At 28.3% G+C, this 22,544-nt stretch overlaps 1 protein-coding gene and 1 long non-coding RNA gene across 3 annotated transcripts in view; one reads left to right on the top strand and one right to left on the bottom strand.

Moving 5' to 3' along the window:
• LOC136976947 (uncharacterized) lies at positions 1-2,030 on the bottom strand. The gene is made up of 3 exons (XR_010881005.1): positions 1,885-2,030; positions 1,641-1,801; positions 1-288 (listed from the first exon to the last, which is right to left on the bottom strand). It is a non-coding gene; the product is annotated as an uncharacterized lncRNA (long non-coding RNA).
• Positions 2,031-3,937: 1,907 nt separating this feature from the next.
• l(2)gl (LLGL domain-containing protein l(2)gl) overlaps positions 3,938-22,544 on the top strand; it is a 168,143-nt gene continuing 149,536 nt past the window's right edge. The window contains exon 1 of one of the 2 annotated variants that reach the window (XM_067272309.1): positions 3,938-4,088. The gene's annotated coding sequence lies outside the window, so the exon portion shown is untranslated. The remainder of the gene's footprint in view (positions 4,089-22,544) is intronic. The other variant, XM_067272310.1, reaches the window with a different exon arrangement.

The following is a 22,544-nucleotide window of genomic DNA, read 5'->3' as shown; positions in this document are numbered from 1 at the left end:
TTTTCATTTTTTTTAATGGTACAGTATGGTTATTTTATGCAGCAGAACAAATTAGATGTTTTAACATGTATTTCTATGGGAAAATGCGTTTTGTATAATGGACTTTTCACTTAACGGACTTGCACCTGAAACGGATTAAGTACGTTATATGAGGCACCACTGTATTTAAATTCTTACCTGTCAAAATTATTCCTGCCTTCTTAGAAGACTGTTGACCGATTTTAGATATGCCAACTGACATATTGATATTATTCTGAATATTTTAATATTTTAAGATGAATTCAAAATCTATAATAAATAAAAATATACATACATACACATTATATATATATATATATATATATATTAAATATAATATACATTTAAAAACATATTTTACATATTTTATTCTCTTAAACTAGCAAACATATAGTTTTGATTTCATCATTATTGGATTGTTGCAGATCTACATTTTGAAATTCTTTCAAAGATGGATTTCTTTCTATATTAATATATGAAATGTGACATTTTTAAAAAATGAATAAAAAATAAAATAAAAGAACGAATAGTTTGTATCAATGGTACACTCAAGATTTAATCTTGAGGAGCCAAGTCAAACAGATAAAAAATTTTTAATGCAAACTCAATAAAATTTCCACCTAATGCAACCACTAATTCATAAGTAGTATAGAAATAGAAAACATGACATAATATAAATAAAAACTAAACTTTAATTAGGAAAAAATTTTTAGAAAATTTACTAGTTTCTTTTGACCCCTCTGGGTGCACCACTGGGTAAGATTGAAGATGAGAATGACACTGTTGGGATCTTGACAAAGTTGTAGAGCACACTCATAGCAGCAAAAAGTCAAAGGACCTCAAAAGTCAACCTCTAAATGCAAAGCTTCTTGAGATATAGCCCTCTGAAATCAGCTTAAAGCCATCTTCCAGGAGCTGTATGGAGTCATGCCATGTACACTGCTAAGCCTATCATGAGTTTAACAGTCAATACAGCATAGTGATGAGACATTCTAATGATATTTATTGGCAAAGAATAAAAAAAAGTCTAACACCCAACCATTTGCAAGATACTCGCCTCCAAATGTGGAACCAAATGGCTGTAGTTCCGATCGCCATCTTGCCGGCGAACATCAAGCTTGCAAGCAAGTTACGTTATAGGTATTGCGATGGGTGCCCATAACAAATAATAAATACATTAACTTCTGACCTAAAATGGTTTTTCCTCAAACTGGTACTACTAGCTATTCTTCACGCTCTGCATCGCCGAGGCTTGCCATCGCTCACCTCAACCGACACTCCGCACGTAGTTGTGCACTTTGGATTTCGTTATCGTTTTCACCTCGGCATCCGAGCGGGGGCAAGCCCCACAACTCCTAAATCTATATATCAAGTAGGCTACTCGAAACCAGCGTAGTTGCACGGACTAAATAGTCTTAGCGAAGCACACGTCACACGACGCGACTTGCAATCACACGCAGTCAATTTCAAGGGGCCACATCTCGCAAAGTGTGTCACATTCAGAGGTACGGTTACTTTGACATTTTTGTCCCTAGGACATGCTCTGTAGCTCTGTTAAGATCTTAACAGCATCATTCATATCTGCAATTGTAACAGCCACTGGTTTGTATCTCAAAACTTACCAATAGTTGGAACAGCATCCCAAACAAGTTTATTTTTCTTCTTATTCATAAAGTAAGTGTCTTCAAAGTAGACTACACATACCTGATAGTTTCTACATAACATTTTAGGAAATTTGTCTAGCAGATCGACTGTTTTCACAAAATCCAACTACTGAGTTCGTCTGTAAACACAGGTCATATCATTTTTTCACGGAAATTCCAATATTAAATTCGTATTTCTAATTAAACAAATCAAATACAGCACCTTTCTGCGTCTTTTGAAACATAAAACAGATAAATGAGGCGTTTTCTTTTTATAATTTTTACAAAAAACAGCGGAACAAGATGCATTTCCACCCGTCGCCGTATTGAACGCTCACTTGGCGCCCCCTCGTGGCGACAGGAAAGCGAGTTAGCAAATATGCCGAAGTGACCTATGTGTCCTCAGTGCTGAGCAAGATTTAACCATAATAATTCTGTAATATAATAAACGACATTCAGAGATTAGAAGTAAATAAAGCGATCGGCCCCTCCCAATACGGATACTGAATGATACCAGCAGTATGATGCTAATGTAAACGCGCGCTTATTGTGACATGGTCGCAAAGCCTGGCTGCAATTTTTTATCATATCTTTAATTTATTTAACTTAAAATATATGCTTTCCACCTCAAATTAGTAGTGGCTTCCCCCTGTACATTATACTTTTCCTTTAATAATAGAGTCATGCCGGTCATCTATTTTATTTGCTTTTAGGGGAAGTTTTGAGTTGAAATGACGGAACTTTTGGTTTGTATCAGACGTTCTTATATAGATAATCGGGGCCGCCTGCCCCCAAGGTTTACTTATCTGGTCTAGGATTTCATCTATCCAACTCCATTCTCGAGATTAAGGAAAGACGAACTGACGATAGTGGGAATTTATAGGTCTACAATTTCAAATTGCTGTCCAATTACAAAGTCACGTGGCCATCGTCTCCACTTGTGTGCGTATAGAAAATTTGTGTGGTTTTTCTCTGTCTTATCAATTTCCAGAGGACGCTTTCATCGTTCGACAACCGTTTAATAATCTTTAAAAAAAATTAAATTCAAGAAAGTAAAATTTGCTGTTTGAAGATTTAACACAATTTTTAATTTTATATTTAAAAAAGCAAATATTAATATTAATTTATTTTAATGCAAGTGAATTATTTATATTAATGTGCATTTAATTGCTTATGTTTTTTATTTGAAATGAATTAATTACGAGTAATTTATATTAATATTTTTGAGACAAATAAATATAATGAAAATATTTAAAAATAATTAAATATTTAATAAATATTAAATAATAATAGTCCTTTTCATATCAAACCACATCATTGGCTGATTTAGCTTTTTGTCATTTCTGTGTACTTTTTTAAAGTTGATCAAATCAAAATGTATGCTTAAAAGGAATTAGCTAATAATTAAAAATTTTAATTTAAATGTTATTTTTGTTTTTTTTTTTAACTTTTAAACACGACAAAAATGTCTATTAATAATAATTAAAAAAATTGAATATCATATAAACTTAAAAAAATATAATTTAAATAAGTACGAGAAAAAATCATCTTAAGTACTTGTATATTATTAATAAAAATATTTAATAACTATTTTTAATTGCAAATATTTTATTTATTGTTTTAAATAATTGTTTCTTGTATAGTACGTTCTCTTAAAATAAAGTTTTTTTTTATATTTTTTTAATATTGTAACAAATTATTATTATTATTATTATTATACAGAATGTAAGTGTATTTTTAAAAATATTTTACTTGTAAAAAAACCTTAAGCATTTTTAATATTTGCTTTATGTAATTACGAAGCGCTTTAAGATAAGATAGCGCCTATCTTTTCTTTATTATATGTATGTATGTATGTATGTATGTATATATATATATATATATATATATATTATATAAATTTCGTGATTAGATTATACATTAAATTTTGAATTAAAATAATAAAAAGAAATAATTAAAAAATAAAAAATGGATATAAAAGTTTTAAGTTAAAAAAAGAAAAAAGATGAGATAAAAGTCACGCCAAACGATGACCAGTTTCACGTGACAAAAGCGACGCCGGTCGAAAGTGTGTATTTTTTTAAGTGATGGGTCATTCCGACATATAGTTCTGCATGTTTTCTATACTTTAACACACCAATGAACAGAAAAAAGCTGAAAAAATGGGATATTTTTTCGAAACGTGGAATTATTTAACGTTTTCCAGTACTAATTACACTTATAAATAAATTTATTTTGTATTAATATACTTATAAGCGGATTGATACAGAAATGATGTCATCGTTCGTCTTAGTGTGTGAGGGAGTGGACGGTTGATAGATGTTGTAAATCTATCAAATTAAATTTTAAAAATCGAAATATTACAGTTAATCGACGTGATTTTTTTATATTCGTTACAATTTATTCTTATTTTCCATTATATAAGTAGTAAGTAACTTATTATATTTTATTTCTGCTTAATTTATATATAAATAAAGGTAAATAAAAGCGATGGTTGGTCGAGGGAGAACTTTCTAAAGCCGGTTTTCAATCTAATAATGAAGTAAATGATTAAAAATAGACGAGAAATATTTGTTTAACGATTAATTAAAACTAATTGATGATCGAATAAGCTTTGTTTTAATCATTTATTTTTATGTGGTTCGTGTGTGTATTTTTAAGTAAGTAGACACTACTTACTTAAGTAGTCTTGTGTGACGATTTGACTTTATTATCGAAAAAATAAACAATAAAACATAACATTTTACTGTTTATTTAACAGTAGAAACCTTGGAAATTGATTTAATAAACAAATGAAACTATAAATGATTGAAATACTTAATAAAAAAGTAAATTTTTTGATGCATTTTTGTTTAAAAACTATTGACATTGTTGAATGATTAAATTATTTATTAAAAAAATTTAAAATAAAATTTCTAGTGGTCAGTAATAAGTTGATCTGGGTGTGGTGAGAATGAAGGAATTTTTCCCCCCTATTGGTCAGTGAAGAATATAACTCAAAGTTTTATGAATTTAATGATAAAATATATGTAAAGAGGGACATTTATAGATAAAGAATGCAGATAAATTGTGATCTCTGTTACTTATTTGTTTGCATAACTTTATATATATTATGAAGTTTTATGTAATAAAATATACTACTAGTAGTTTTTAAGTATTCAAATTTAGATTGATTTTTTTTAAATTTTGTAATAGATTAATGTATATTTGATAAAATTTTCAAAAATTTATATTATAAACAGCTTAAGATTCTTTTGTAAGTGTTCAATGGATGGCTTTTATCTGTAGACATCATGACTACCATGCGAGTGTAAGTACCTGTATGTGGAAGGTGAAAACATGATGTGGGGCTAATGTTATGTATGTAATACTGTATTTTCTTGAAAGAAATTCCTGAAAATTGTTGTGCAGTGAACTGTTACAATCACAACACAATGATAAACATAAGGGATACTTTCACATATGTATCCTTGTAATCCATAAACTTAAAGTAAATGGAGAAATTTGGTTAAAAAAATTATCTTTTTAATAGTTAAAAAAGTTGCTTTTAAAATAAGTGTTTGTATTGTAAATGTTTTATTACAGGTAAATTTAATCACAATGATACTGATGAGTAATCTATAAGTATTGTAATTAAAATATTAAATGACAATAGTTATACATATACTGTACTTCCATATTAAAATATTTCTATTTGTATGAATTATTTTAAAATATTTATTTATTTTAACTAAGATGTTTAAAAGAGAAGATTTAGTCTGACTATACAATTACACTATTGTTTAGGGTTACCAGACATCCTTTATTTGAAAGGACAGTCCTTTATTTTAGTTAAACTGTCTTTGTCCTTTTCTGGTTCAATAAAGGATGCAATTTGTGTTTTATTTTCATTTTTCAGTTGTACTGTTTTGTAATTGTGGTGGTGGGTTTTTGCATAAACATACGCCATCATTATACATCAGTCTATAACCTTCCCCAGAAGGTTATGGATTGGCTTACAATTAAATATTTTAAATTCTAAAGTAAATTAAAATTTGAAAATGTTTATAGTCGATAGATAAACTATAATTTTTAAATAAAAATCTAAAAAATATAAACCATGCTTAGTTATTAACTTAAAAAAACAGTCATTCAATTCAATACACCTTTGGGTGGGATAAGGTGAAGCAAAAGTTGGAGTGGTAGCATTAATTATTTTTAAGTTTCCTTTAATCTAGATGTATATTCTGGGAACTCTAATGTCTAGAACAAGTTTACTTCAAAAAGAAAAGTTGAAAAGAATTGTATTTTTCAGGCTTGCTTGCAGAAAAATGTCTGTCATGCTCTGGATCTGTAGCAGAGAAACTGTTTTCAGTTCATTGAAACAAGATGTTCCCAAAGTAGCTTAGATATAACCTGTTAAGAAATTAATGCTCGAAGAATTGTTGTTTTTTTAGAAATAATAATGTTTATTAGTAGAAAATATTCTAATATAATTTAAAATAGTAGCCTAGAATAAAATCGATTAAAATCAGATTTATTCTTTAGATTATTTCTAGGATATCTTTAAATTTTTAGCTACTACTATTATTATTAATGTAGACCTAGAGCTCTCAAATTAGGTTTTACAGAATTTAAAGCGGGGATGACAAGCCTATGACCGGCATTATGATTTTATGGTATCTGCATTCAATGTTTAGAAAGTGTTAGGTTTTATAAATTGTAAAAAAATATTTAATAATTTCAAAACTTGCATATGCAGTGGGTCCTAAAGCTGTCTTAAAGCTTTAGGACCCCATGAAAAGTCTCAAAGGCTACTAATTATTAACCTCAGATAGAAAAATTACCAAATAAATAAATAAATATTTTATTTAATACTTGGAGTAGAATGTTTGTTATAATCACATCATTTTTTTCTTCACTTATATAGTGTTTGTTTTTGTTTTAATATATAATATATATATATAACTCAAATTAAATATTTGACCTGTGATTTGGCATTAATAAATTTTGAATTCAATTTTGACCTAGCTGTGGAAAAAGATTTGCAGTCATTGACCTAGAGATTCCATGAAGGTATGTTCAGTGAGACAAAAATGTGTGATGACAAAAAAAATTAAATAATGAGAAAAATTCTTCTAAGCCCCAGATTCTTTAGAAAATATAACAACAAAAATTCTGCTTTATTAGAGTTTACTCTAATAATGATTTTCTCAAGCACTTCTTGGGTAACCAAGCCCATTATTAGGAGATACAAAAAATTTTTGTAAACTATGTGTAAAAGTAACTTATCTATGTTACTCCACAGATACTTTTTAAAAGACATAATTGTTGGTATTTCATTTTTATTAAATTTACTAATATATATTAGTAAATTTAATAAAATATGTATATATTTCAGGTTAATGAAACAAACTTGAATCTTAACTTTTGATGGGAAAGGGATATAGACAAGCAGAGGTTCCTTAGTAGATTCTATAAGTATTTAGTGCTCTATGCATTAATTAAAGTAGATTGAGAATAACTGATACAGGCATATTATGAATTGTGCAAGATTTAAAAATTAATATCCAGGAATACTATTGTTGTTTTAGAAAAATCTGTGATTGGTCAAAGCAAAAATAGATAAGCTTCAAAGTCAATAAGATATGAGAGACTTTGATATGAGAGAGTTTTAGCAGTCTTGCTAAGTTACTAACAATTTAAAAAAACTAAAAATTATTCAGCATCCACCTAAATAAAAAAAAGTATGAAGAAATATTCAGCAGTTTTCAGCAGCCAGTCTTCATTCTCATGATACTAATTATAATTGATTGTTTTCTTGTAAATTTTTATCCTGTTGTAGTTATAACTTAAAATTTCATGTTATTGAATAGCACTTTCCTAAGAAATTAAGATACAACTTGCATTAATAACAGATTTTATTTTATAATTATCATGTTTTGTTGAAGAGTGTTATTTATTTCTTAAGGATTTTTTTCTAAATTTAGAGGTCAAAGTAATATTAAATTTAAAGGGATTAAAAAAACATTTAATTCTGTTTTAAGAATCATGATATGATTTATTTTGGAAAATCATTCTCAGAATCTTAAATTATAGCTTTAGATCCATCAAAATTTCAACAGAAGATTTCAAGAATGTTTTTCAGAAAAATACAGCAGCTCTATTTTAGAAGTCAGAATACAACTTAAATGTTTTATTTAATGTGTTTAAATGAAAATGGGATTATATGAATCATTAAAATTAATATTCAAAATAATATTGAACATCAGTTCAGATCATAATATAATTAGCTTATTTTTTTTGTTACATAAGATACCTGAAGATGATGCTGAGAAACTTTCCCATTTATAAGAAAACATAAAAATAATTTTTTCCAAGGGTGTATCTAACTTTTGCATAAACAATTCTACATTTGAAAAGGAGGTTCAGACAACTAGAAATCTTCCCAGACATTAGACAATTTGAATAGCTAAGTAGATTAGGATATATATAGTTCTCATTAATAACTTTCAGCAACTATTTGTCTCAGCAACATGAAAAGATCATTGTATTCAGCAACACAAAAAGAAAGAAAACTGTTGGAATAACTTTTGTACTTAGGTTATAGTGGCATAGCTACATATTTAGCACCCTGGAGCAAGTAGAGTCGGTGTTCCTCCTAGTTCCTCGGAAGAGATCTTGCAAAATTTGTTTTGAACATTTAATTTAAAAAAATATTTCTAATTATTTTGATTTAAAACTTTACTCAATAATAATTTATTTGAGATTCAGTGCATTTCAATAATAAGATATTTAATTTAATAAATGCAAATATAATAACAAAACGAAATAAAATTCTTCAAGTACAGAATACCTAATGATATTTACTACATATTATATAAACTGTATTGACAAAATGCATGCAAGTTTAGTTTAATAACAAATACATAATAGCAAGGATGCAGCCGAAGTTTTCATCTTTAAAACATGAAAGTTGAATACCTTCTTAAATACGTTTTGATTAATTTCAATTTTGAAAAACTTTGTTCTGCTGTTGCTGTCGTCACCGGTAAAGTTAAAAAATGAGGCATGCTGCAATAATGTCGGAAAAGCCTCTTGAGGCTGCAGTGTGAATTAAAATTAGTTCGGTAACTTAGCGTATAGAGGTAATTTCTTTTAAGTGAGTATTAAAACACATTTAAAATCAAAGCAATTGAGGTCCAAATCTAGGCAACATAAAAAGAAAGAGAACTGTTGGAATAACTTTTGTATTTAGGTTATAGCCAGTGACATAGCTACATATTTAGCACCCTGGAGCAAGGCACACTCGGGATATGCTGATTGTAACAATTCTGATCTTTCCAGTGTACTTTTATCAGATGATGCAACAAGATATGCAGGTGATAAGCACTTTAAAAAATGTACATAATTCTTGAATGAATTGAAATCTAATAGTTAATTGATTAATTATTAAATCCATTACTTTATAAAACTCCTTGACTTTGAAACATTGTTCACTGTTTTCAATGCACTCATCTACCTATAATTCGTCAAAGAATTTTTTCACATGATGCAATCTTTTTTTGAGAAAAGAAGGTTTAATATTCCATATAGCTGATAACTCATGGGCATTGTTTTTAACTCCCAATTATTCCTTAAGTCCTGGAATTGGGTTAGGAGTGATGAAATCATTTCAACGGATTTCTCTATATCTTGAGCACCTTACAGCATCTTCGAAACTGTATTAATCAGTTTGAGTATTTTACTTTGTACTATTATCAAAATAATTAATCAAATTTTGAAGTTGCTCATCAAAATTTTTTTCATTTAATGATAAATATATCTCAATTTTAAAATTTCGCTGGATGAAAATTATTCTATGAGAAATAAAAAGACGTAGTCGCTTCCAAAAAACTTTTGGTAGATCACCCTTTATTTCCTTAAAATGTTCCATTAGAGTAAAAACTTCAGGACGACCCGATTTTCTTTGTAGGCTTCACAGCCGCCCAGGAAACAATTCTTTAAAACAGGAAAAAATCCAATTAAATTTATAAAAATTTTTAAAAATCGGAATTGGTAATCTTACGACGTCTTGGTTGCATCCATGACTTCCACTCGGGAGCTTCAGACTTTTTATCCACTTGAAAATTGCGCTGTAAAATGTAGATTATGTTTTGTCCTCCCTCTGGCGGCGAATTATCAATAAATTTTTCAATTTTAAAATTGGCGGCGAATTATCAATAAATTTTTCAATTTTAAAATTGAAAAATTTATTGATAATTCGCCGCCAGAGGGAGGACAAAACATAATCTACATTTTACAGCGCAATTTTCAAGTGGATAAAAAGTCTGAAGCTCTCGAGTGGAAGTCATGGATGCAACCAAGACGTCGTAAGATTACCAATTCCGATTTTTAAAAATTTTTATAAATTTAATTGGATTTTTTTCCTGTTTTAAAGAATTGTTTCCTGGGCGGCTGTGAAGCCTACAAAGAAAGGTCGGGTCGTCCTGAAGTTTTTACTCTAATGGAACATTTTAAGGAAATAAATGGTGATCTACCAAAAGTTTTTTGGAAGCGACTACGTCTTTTTATTTCTCATAGATAAATATGTCAATATTTTAATTACTTCAAAATAACAAGAACATAGTGCGTCAAGAGCATTAATATGGGAAGACTATCGTGTTGGACAAACTCTTTTCAAGAGTTTGTCCCAACACGATGTTTGTCCAAGACAAATGTTTTTGCTAAGTTGGTTTGATTTGTTTCCATTAACCGTTGCCCAATGCTTTAACAGAACTGAAAAAAAATTTTTTTCTAACTGTTCATAAAATTGCCTGACTTCTTGTACATTGGTGACACTGTCGTTGATCACTAAATTCAAATTATAAGAACAGCAATGTACAAATCTAGTAGCGGGGTTTCATTGTTTAATTCTTACTTGTAACCCCAAGTAGGCACCACTCATATTCGCAGTCCCGTTGTAACCTTGATCACACAATTTTGATAGCTCAGTGAAATTTTTAATACGTTTTAAAACTTGTTTTTAATCCTTGTGATGTTTGATCAGTAATTTGAATAAATCCACAAAACATTTCCTTTATTTGCAGCTTGGTTTTTCATTTTCATCTTTTTTTATTAAAACATAATAGAATACGATACTTAGCTGATCGAGTTTTGATAGATCTTGCATTGTATTTGTTATTATTGTTATGAAAGCAGCCTCTTCTATTTCACTTTTAATTTGGACGTTTATTTCATGTGCAATCAAATTAATTCATTCATTTTGTATATCGGGACTCAAGTAATTGGTATTGCCTTTGGTTTCTTTAATAGATCTACTAAAACATGGGTTGGAAACCTATGGCACATGTGCCCAAAGTGGCACGTAAGGAGAAATCATCTGGCATGTAATGTATCATACGATTTCTGTCTTTTTCAATCATCCTTTTGGTTTACCACCTGATCGTCCTTTTTTCAATCAGCTTTTTTACAGTTATTCTAATTAAAGCGTTTCTAATTAACGTTATTCAAAGTTTGAAACTTTGGCACGCATTAACATCTTTAAAGCTAAGTATGCTTACAATATGGCACGCGAACACAAAAAGGTTCACCATCCCTGTACTAAAACATCATCATAGCGAGAAAGTAACTTAATTATTTTTAGAAAGTTTCCTTAAGAAGTTCCTACATCTTAAAGATCTGTAATCCTATGATCTTGGAAAGGTAAATTATTTATAGCAAGCGTTATAGTTACATCTACTATATGCTACAACATTTTGCACCAGTAATTTACCACATTGTTAATTTCTTGCTGACTAACAACATGTATGGTTGAACCACTTTTCCATCAATAGTAAACTTTGCAAGAACTTCCATGTTGGTTTGATTTTTTGTGTTTTTCAACATTTCTTGTTAAATGAAGACAGATGAGCAAAACGGTACTAAAGGACACACATCTGCAAAAGTTATACTGGGCAAGTGCAAACTCTAACATATGTTCATAAACTTATCCGTGGCAGACCACCCATGCAGTTAGTCAGGAAAGGAGTAAACAAGGCAATAAAATACTTAGTCAGCTCTAGAGATAAGAGGTTCATTTTGTCTAAAAGCCAGGTGTGTGTGACTAATAAATCTACAACGTTCAGTGAATTTCTATAAATTAATTACTTTTGTTTTGTTCGAAAATTTGAAATTTTATTATAATTTCTTTTACAAATGTTTTTACAAGTTTTTATTTTACCCATCTAATTTGGCACCCTCATGATTTCGTGCACCTGGAGCAGTTTGCTCCAACTGCTCCATAGTAGCTATGCCCCTGGTTATAGCCATTCATATGTGAGAATAATAACAAGCAATAAGTTGGTAGTGATATTGTTTTCACTATGCAAAATTATACAAGAGACTTTGGCTGCATTTCTTTATGCAGCGAGAGTGTAGCGAAATGACGTCACGAGCAATGTTGGCCAATTAGAAACCAGTTTCGGTGTGTTCGCTGTAAAGCGCTTCTCGAGCACTGCATAAAGAAACGCAGTGTTTGCTACGAGATGTTCTACCACCCTTTTTCTATCATACCCCACTGTGCAAGTCAACACACCAAACTTTCAGTGTATGATACAGGGAATACTCACATCTTTTTAACCTCTCCTATCTTGTCTATGTTCTCTGTGCATCTCATCAGAATTATTTCACACCCTACAGGTATTCCATTATTAATTTTATAAAAATTCCATCTTTTAATATATACTTGATTTTAGATTTAAGTTTATCCCTTTTTTATTTAGCACATGTTATACTGTCCTAATGTGTATAAGTGTGGAGCCAAAGAATTTTTAGCTCCATTTTCTTCTCCTTTTTTCAACTATGTATATATCTTCTCATGAGTCATGTTGGTTTAACTGTCACTATCTCAGGTAATTAAGTTTTATTGTATAAACCATTGTATGCGTATCCTAATTTTTTCAATGCATTCTGTAAATTTGTAAACCTGTAATCAATTTGCTGATAAATATGTAATAATAGGACTGAAGAGGGCATTAAGCCCGAAATGCATATCCATTCACAGCAATAAACCAACCTTTTTCCAACTGAAAGTGTTTCTTGTGTGATATGTTCTCAACGGCAACATTGTGCTAAGAAAATATATATAATAGAGAACAACAAGCAACCAAGATTTAAGGATTTTGTAGCTTTAATTCCTTTGATAGTTTTACTATTTAATTGTTACAACTGTTTAGTTTTATAATTCAAATTTATTAAGATTATTTATTAGCACTCATTGAGCTGCACTTGCTGATCCAGCATATTTCAATTGATGTTTTGTATTTTTTATTCTTTTAATCATGTATCATGGTGGCTATTTGCTTTTAGAATTTAAAATCAGAAATTACATGCTATCTTCAAAACATTATAATAATATACTTCTCTTGAATAAGAAAGATTTATGAAATTTTTCTTGTCTATGATATTTTATAGCAGGGATTCCCAGTGGGGTCAATACAGACTCCTGGGGATTAATGGAATTTTGAAAGGGGTTGATGAAACTCAAGGAATCAATTGGGGTTGATGGGAAAAATCAGGTAATTACTGTACTTTTTGAGAATTTCAGATAATTTTCAAATGATAATAACCATCATGGGAGAAATTCATTAACTGATTTAGTAATTTACTTGATATTATCATTACTCAAAATCTTGGAAAATAAAAATTTTAATTTAAATTTTAAGGGGGTTGATTGAAAAGAATATTTTCTGTATGGGGGGGTCAGTGGAAGAAAAAGATTGGGAATTCCTGTTTTATAGGAATTAAGGAATTACATGAAACTTGATATCATATTCAGTAATTCAAAAATAAACTGCTAAGTTAATATCAAAATATTTATAGAAAATAAACATTTTAAGTAACTCTTCAAAACTGGGATCATATAAACAGACAACCAGATCAATACCAGCAACTATATAATTAATAAATAAAGAAAATATTTACTAACATTTTCATCTATTTAAAATAGACATCACCAGGTATATATGACAGAACAAAAACAGCTAAAATAAAAATCGAATGTGTTTTACATGTTCAAATTGAGTTTGTAAGTGGAACACATTGCACTTATAATTTAAAATCATATACACTTTAAAATTATATCCTGAACAAATGTCCTGAAAAAAGTTATGCTATAACTTTTATAAAAGTTTTAAAAGTTATAGCTATAACTTTTTTCAGGACATTTGTTCAGGATATAATTTTAAAGTGTATATGATTTTAAATTATAAGTGCAATGTGTTCCACTTACAAACTCAATTTGAACATGTAAAACACATTCGATTTTTATTTTAGCTGTTTTTGTTCTGTCATATATACCTGGTGATGTCTATTTTAAATAGATGAAAATGTTAGTAAATATTTTATTTATTTATTAATTACGTAGTTGCTGGCATTTATTTAGTTCTCTGTGTTTAAACATTTTATGATTGGTCTAGTGTCAGCTCTCCAGAATTAGATACAATTCAAAAATAGAATATTTCAAGTTCTACTTTGAGAGCTGATGTTGGACTAAATTAGTCTGAAAATGCTTATTTTCTAATAAATATTTTGGTTTCTTTAACTTAAGTTTTTTTATTATTCTATAAAAGTATAATTTTTTTAAAAATACATTTTAAGTGTTTGTGTGTGTGTGTTGCTTAATTTTTTCATATTTAAATTATTTAGATATAGGAAAATAACATTTATTATAAAAATAATCATTTATATTTTATGCATAATTTTCTAAAATAATTTAAATAACAAATTACAGATTATGTAAATTTTTTATGTAATCTGGTATTGATGTTTGAAAGTTTTATACTCTGATATTTCATAACTATTGTGCATCTACAAATGTAGTGTCTTTGATATTTTTATCAAATGTATGGAGTTAAATATAAACATCAATCTAATTTTGACTAGGAAGTTAATTTCTGGTTAATCTCTATGATTAAAATTCTTTTTGTATATGTTGATTTATAATTTAAAAATCTGTATTGATAAGGCAAGAATTAATGTTTATCATTACAGACCCAGATCAGTTTTTTTATTACTGGTCATTGTAATTTTTTTTAAGTTAAAAAGTTATAGTATTGTTAAACAGTGACATTTTTATTAAAATATGATGGAAATGTTTTCAAAATTATTATTAATAATTTGCTTAGTTATTTAAGTTTTTTATGATTAAAATAAAAATTAAAAGTAAAAAAATTCTGCATTTAACAAAACTCTGGCATAGGAAACTTGTCAAATTTTTTCATTTTTTACGTGCAGTTTTATTTTTGAAAATTTTTATTGAAATTAAATTAATCTGATAATTACAGCAGACAATTAAAATGATACCTTTGAATTTATTCTTATAAAACTTAAAAATGTATTGACTTCTAAAGATTTTTAAAAATCAAAATATATAATTTCTTAAAGTAAAATTCTATTATAATAAAGATGTTTTTGACATATTCAATGACAGTAATTGTGCAACTGTTATAATAAATCACTTATTTAAAATACATATTTTTTAATCTTAATGTCCACTTTGTATTAAATTAATTAATTACTTCCATACACAACTCTAATAATAGTGAAAGGAAATATCAGTATATCAAATTAATCAATTTTTATTAATTAATCCAAGTTCCTTTTTAATTCACTACTTGTTAAAATTAATAACTAAGCCTGATTTTGATAAAATTTGCTTTTGGAAAACATTGAGAATTGTCTCCATTTTCAAAAATTGATTGCAGTTTAATGTAGACGAACCATATAAGTTAATTACTATTCAGAATCAACAAAGACTTTTTCATTTTCAAAATGCTGATGTCAGCACAGAGGATATGAATTTATAAAGCAGTAGTAAAATTTTTCCTGTGTTTAAATAGTTAACAGGTGGTTAATATAAATGATTTTTTTCCAGTATTTTGAATGTTATTAAATAAAATTTAAATTAAGTTTAAAAAATTAAATTTTATGACTATCAACAATAATTTTATATTTTTGAAATTATATACAATACATATAAATGTTTTCATTAAAATGATAAATAGTTGGCTCTGACCATAAAATACATGGTGATTGGTTAAAATATCTGGATCACTAGCCTTCAATTGTTAATTTTTAATAGAAATAAGTTTCTATATTTTAATATATTCATTGATAGCTAATTTATGTATTTTGATTTGGTTATTCATCTACATATTTGAATTTTTGCATTTTAACTTAATCATCATAAAAGTTAAAACTTTTTATCAAATATTGTCTGGTATATTATGTCATTTTTGTGAAGATTTTAATTAAATTTTTTACTAATTTTTAAATAAATGTAAGTTTCAGTTGAACTACATTTACCTGACATGTGTTATTTTCTAGTCCATCATCTGTTATAATGAATGTAGCATCTCCAAATTACTGTTAATAATAATAATACAAATACAGTATATTATTGTTGTAATTTTTAATTTAACTTTTTTTTTATTCATACATATGTAAATGTAAACATATACATGAACAATATAAATAAATATATAAAGTTCTTCTGTGGTTTTAACTTATATGTAATTTTAATTTTATCTAAGCAATTATATATGTTACTTTTACATGATAATGATTTAATCAGGAAAGTGTAACTACAGATTGAATTTAAAAAAAAAAAAAAATCTGCTATGAAGATTACAGGAGAGAATATAATTTTCTAGAAAAAAGATATAGTTTACTGTAAGTCAAACTTCTTTTCTGTAAGAAATATAACTTTGTATTAAAATATCTTTGTTCAGCAGTGTACTTATTTATCAATAAATTACTATATAGGGTAGATGTACTGTATCAGTTCTGGCCAGAAAACAAATTTAACTTAAAAATATAATCACCATATATTCAAATCTGTCCAATGAAACGAATTTTTATTGTTAACTGTTCACACAGTTAACAATAAAAGTTTATTTCATTTGTGATTATATTTTTAAGTTAAATTTGTTTTCTGGCCAGAACTGGTACTACACTGGCCAAAACTGGTACATCTACCCTATATATATATATATAGGTGTTAACATTTCTTTTGAATTATGAAATAGAAAAAAAAATAATACTTTTTTACGTGCAGCATGAATATTCATTATTTTATGAAAATAAATGACAAATTCATTTATTGAGTACTGTATTGTTTGTTGGAAAATTAGTAATAAGAGATATACGTTGCATATTTGAACATCAAACTTCATATAAGCACCTAAGAAACTATCTCCAATGCATTTGTGTGTGGTATGGCTTTGAATTTGATGCATAAGTCTCCTGTTACCCTTGGATATCAAAATTTCAATATTAGTGAAAGTAATTAAGGTTAGACTTCAATTATTTAAAATTAATATTTTTTTACATTTGGTTCATAAGTTTGAAGTTATGATTTTTAACATTATTTTTGGAAATATGTTTATGTTGAACTTCTGAAAGTTACTGTTATAGCATTTTTATGAGAATTTTAATAGAATGATCTTGAAGATGTATTTAAAGTTTTTAGAACATTGGGTTTCCGAGTAAAACTTTTATACTTAAATAATATAATAAAGTAGTGTTTTTAAAAGAAAGAATGATTATTTGTTTTCATGAAATAATAATCATGCCGTATATAATAAAAAAATTTCTGTATGTTACAATATTTTGTACAGTATAATTCAGTATATTATTATTTTTATTTGTAATAGGAATTCAGTATTATTATTATTTTTATCTGTCTATTTTAAAACTGAAAAAATGGCCAGTCTGTCAGCGTATCAAGCGCCAGCAAAGCATAGCGGCAAACCTAGGAATTGCCAGAGTCCATGCACAACTCTTTTTTGATAGTATTTGGCATGCATGCTGCTTGCTGTGTTATTTAAAAAAAATTGGATATAGTGATGTAGGTCATAGTGCATGACAATGATAGTTATGCTTTTTTGTTTCATTATTATAAGAACAGATGTAAAAGTTCAAATTCTTAAAACACCTTTACAAGGGGACTTAATGGGAGATGGTAGAGTATTTACCCAAAACGTTGTGTTTCAGGAAATACTTCAGTCATGATTTTAAAACGTAAACTTTGTGGGTCTTTGAAAAACCACCAGTGCCTGCAAAATACTGGAGGCCAGTGGGGTAACATGGAGATATCTCTGCATACGATTTACCCTGGGCAGTTCACTTGAAACAGTGTTCTACCAAATGTCTCTGTACTTTAGGTAAACCATTTGTAATTAATTATTTATCATTGCTATGCATGCTAACTATTTAGTATGCCCCAATGCCTGCATCAGGCCTTTTGCTTGTATTATTATATTCTGCATATCTCAAATTCACTTTATATTTATTTGAAGAGTTTTTACTTTGTTTAATATAATACATTTTTATTTAATGTTGATGCTTGTAAATGACTGTTATATCAATATGACTGCCATCAAATTTAAAATATAACTTACTGAATAACTGAATAGAGCTATTAATAATAATGCAATACAAAATTTGGAAGACACCTGGCACAAACAGCATTTACAATTTCTGGTACAAAAAGTTTACATCTGTGCACCAGGAACTAGCCAAACATTTTACACACACAATTAACAATTTACAGATCATGTCAAAATTTTTACATAAGTCATCACATATATGAAACCCAAAAACATCAGACCTTGTACCATACAGTACATGCCTTCCTATACACTATAGAATACTCACTTTGTGCATTACTAACAAAATGTACCCTCATACAGTATGTAGTGTTCAATACAACATTCTCACAGAACTACAAAAGGCTGATGTTAGAAACCACATGAAATGCAAAGAACTACATAACTTCATAGACTGACTGAATTTATTAACTTAATAAAGTCAGTTAGTCTATTTATGCTATATGTCGATATAACAACACAGAAAATGACATGTAGCATACATAAGACACCATCATTTTAAAACAAAATGTTTAGGAAAAAGTATTTAATGTGTTTAATTCATTCCTTGACTTTGTCACTTGGAATCAGTTTTTTTTCTTTTTTACTGTATTCCAGTTTAAAAAAAGGTAAAATTAGAATGAACACTTTGTCAGGAAAAACAGGAGTTTAAAAGAAATCATTTACCCTTAAAATATTCTACATAATGTATGCAAAAGCAGCTTAAGCTTAGCTTTTAAGGCAGTTATTCAATCACTACATGTATTTCACATGATGCGATCAATTTAGATTTATTTGATCTAAAATTAAATTTCCTGTTCCAAGATTCATTGAACATTCCATTTTGTTCTGATGTTCCTGTGGAAGGCCTCAGAGTATGCTGAAATGTCATAAAAGTGATATTTAGTTTCTGCTGGACTCTCTGAGGTTTGTGGATTGTATATTTTGTGTTAGCTATAACAAAAACAAATAATAATAATTATAATATATTTAATTAAACAGTAGCATTTTTTATGTACCTCAAAGCCTGTTACTGGTGTGCAATTAACATCAAAAATGAAAAATAAATTTCATGAATGTTTTTGAACCTTCGACAGTTCTTCTTCAGGCAGTGACAAATTTCTGTTAGAATGTCATTAAATACGAATATTATTCGAAATTCAAATACCTTGTTTTTGATGTGAATTGCACACCAGTAACAGGCTTTGAGGTACGTAATTGATTACATTCCAGTGTTGGAAAAAGTGAAGTTATAGTAGCATTTTTATTTAAGAATGGGTTAGTTATAGTGTACTGAGAGCCTTTTGGGGAATTTATTAACCTATGGGAGTTGCATCTTATATGTTGTAAAATATAGTACCTTACAGGAAAGCATTTGATATCAATCTAAACTTAGTATTATATACTACATCTATACAAAATACATTTAATACTCATTACATATTAATTCAATATCTTGTATATTCCAACAAAAACAAAAGTTTGTAATCTGAAGGTCTATTGAATAAAGCTGAAAACATTTGTTTTGATTAAATCTTGTTTTTGCTGGAAATACGGAAGGTAAACAGCACTGAGTTCAGCGTTAAAGTAAATTTTCTTTATACTGCAAGCACTTTCGACGAAGTTATGTTCGTCGTCTTCAGGCGAAAAAGGAAAGAACAAATTTGAAAGTGGCACGTGCGAGCGTTCCAAGTAGAGAACGGAAGATTTTCGTTGGTGAATTTTTAAAAATAAATTTTAGCATTCGGTAAAATTCGGTAAAGTTACCGAACGCTAAAATTTATTTTTAAAAATTTGCCAACGAAAATCTTCCATTTTCTACTTGGAACGCTTGGCACGTGCCACTTTCAAATACGGAAGGTATTGAATTAATTTGTCTTATGTTTCCAATTTGATAGTATATAGTTTTTATTCATTACATTTTTAGAAAATACAATGCAACACTAGAGAACAATAGTATAACCTCAGACTTCATGATACATACAGTATATTAAAACAAACCAAATACCCATAAAATGATATATTTTTCACAGACTCTCTAAGTCTGCTCTGATTTTCTCTGGTCTTGCAACTACTGTTCAATAGGTTAAATAATACTAAATATGGATACAACATAAAACACAGCAAAACAATATATATTATCTTATCTCAGGTACGTTAATGAGAAAAACCACACATCCAAACAAGCACAGCTAAATCATCTATTAGAAGTTACAAACACTTACTTCACTGACAAAAGTGGAGTTTGATCTAGACTAGTTATGAGCACTTTGCAACCTGTGAGATCCTAACAAGCAGCTCTTGGGGCATTCACAATGTAATTTTATTTTTCTGTTTTTTGCCTAGAACCATTATGTACCCTAATTAAGCTAATATTCATGATGAATAACAAACTAGATTTGACTAGTAAAAATCTGAGAATAAACTGTTTATTACTAGTTTGCATACTATTAGCATTGCTTTTTTGTAACTGTATTGTATTATTGTCTATTTATATTTATTGCTATATATAGGAATGTAAATAAAAAAAATTGGATTGGATTGGATTAATCATTATTTCATTGATTTATCACAAACACATTTTGGAAATCTCTTCTCTAGAGGTTCATTTTTTTTGTGATGAAATATCCTTGCATTAAATTCTTTTTAAGTTTTTTTGCCTACCTTTTCTGCACTATCATCGAGTGGTAAAATTTCCTAAGGTTTCCTCAATTGTATAAAATTTCTCTTCATTCATGTGATCTATTTTTAAAATTAGTAAACTAAAAAATTTTAATGTTTTAATAAACATTAAAATTTCTTTTTATATTTGCTTCTCTGTTTTGTTGATATATATGGGTTATATATAGTTCATACTTAGGGTTATCATTCTAAGTTTATTGGATTAACTAACAAGGAGAACATTGCTGCATATGTATGATTCTTAGCACTAACATTTATTTGGCAGTTAAACATATGCTCTTTACCTACCTAAGAGGATATTTCTCTATGATCAATACAGTAGAGTCCCATGAACTCAACTTAATGTGGACTGAGAAAGTGATGAGTTATTGCAAATGACAAATTTTGCAGCATAGTGATGATGCTAGTCTAAATAGTGAATTTTCGTAATGGTATTATATGTGCAAATTCATATATGTATTAACTATCTACCAATAATGACTGTTTCTGTTTGTAGTTAAATTGTAATTTAAAAAAAATATTGGCTATTGACTATTTGATGTCTACTTCCAAGTTAGTGACATTTGTGTGGCATTTTGTTGGGAAAATGATTATATTCTTAATTAACATGTTGAATTGATGCTGTTATCAAATATCACACCAGTGAAGAACAATAACTTATTTGATCTTAGTGTTAAATTATAGAAGTAAAAATTAGATTACATATATTTTTTTGTTTTGGACAACAATGAATTTTATAAAATGTCAAGTTATTAAGAGTCAAATTTCTGGGATTCTACCATGTTTCTATTTTTTCATAAGAAAGTAAAACATGGACTATTTATGAGTGGAAGAAGGTGTAAAGATGATTAGCAGTGACAATAGCCACATTATGACAAATTGTGCTGGTATCCTTCAGTTTTTTCTGTGCGTCACTAAAATCTCTTTTCCTTATTTGTTTCAATTAATATAATTTTTTAGTAACAAACTGTAACAAATACATATGTAATAAAGTTCTACCAACTTAAATTTTTTTTAGCTGAATCTATTTTAGTTAAAAATTGTATACAAAAGTATGGTTTTTTTAAAATTCTGTACTGTTTTCCCCCTGCCAATCTGTGATTAAAGGTAGTAAAAAAGTAATTGTCTGTCATGAAAAAATAAATAGAATATTTTGTGTGTAACACACTTGTACACTTGTAACCTGAAAATGTCCAATTGATATGGACAAAAACATTTTTTATATTAAATACAGAAATACAGTAGAGCATCGATTATCCGACTTGATTGGGGTTGGTTGGATAACCGAAAAGTATGAAAAAATACATTATTAGTATAGTGTATTAGGCCCGGTTTAAATACTAGCTTCCCTTTCGTGGTCGAGCCAGTGCTGCCAGCTAAAACATGCAAAAATTTAACAAAAATAATATTAAAGTAGCCAAGACATAACCAAATATTGTAGCACCGCATCACTAGCGGACATTTGAATTTGCCGACTAGAACGTGGTCGGTTAACCGAGAAGTCGGTTAATCGGGGTCGGATAATCGATGCTCTACTGTATTGTGTTTATGTAACTGGTTTGATGTATAGTACATGTGTGTTTCTAGTTTGAGGTAAGGAGGGGTTTGAGAAAGAGAGAATTCAAAATTAGAAGTTTTACTATAATCAATCAAACTTTATTAGCAAAAAGGGAGTTACTCTGTTGCAGGGGGTAGTACATATTTTGAGTAAAAATTTACAAAAGTACTGTAGCAGCTTACAAAGTAACAAATTTATGCACATAAATACAGTAGGTACTGTGTAATCCTGTTGTAATATAAACAAAGAATACAT

This window comes from Centruroides vittatus, unplaced genomic scaffold (assembly GCF_030686945.1).
Source record: "Centruroides vittatus isolate TY-2023 unplaced genomic scaffold, ASM3068694v2 contig_436, whole genome shotgun sequence".
NCBI classification, from domain to species: Eukaryota; Metazoa; Arthropoda; class Arachnida; order Scorpiones; family Buthidae; genus Centruroides; species Centruroides vittatus.
Note: the sequence above shows the minus strand (reverse complement) of the source record. Positions and strands in the feature narration are given on the sequence as shown.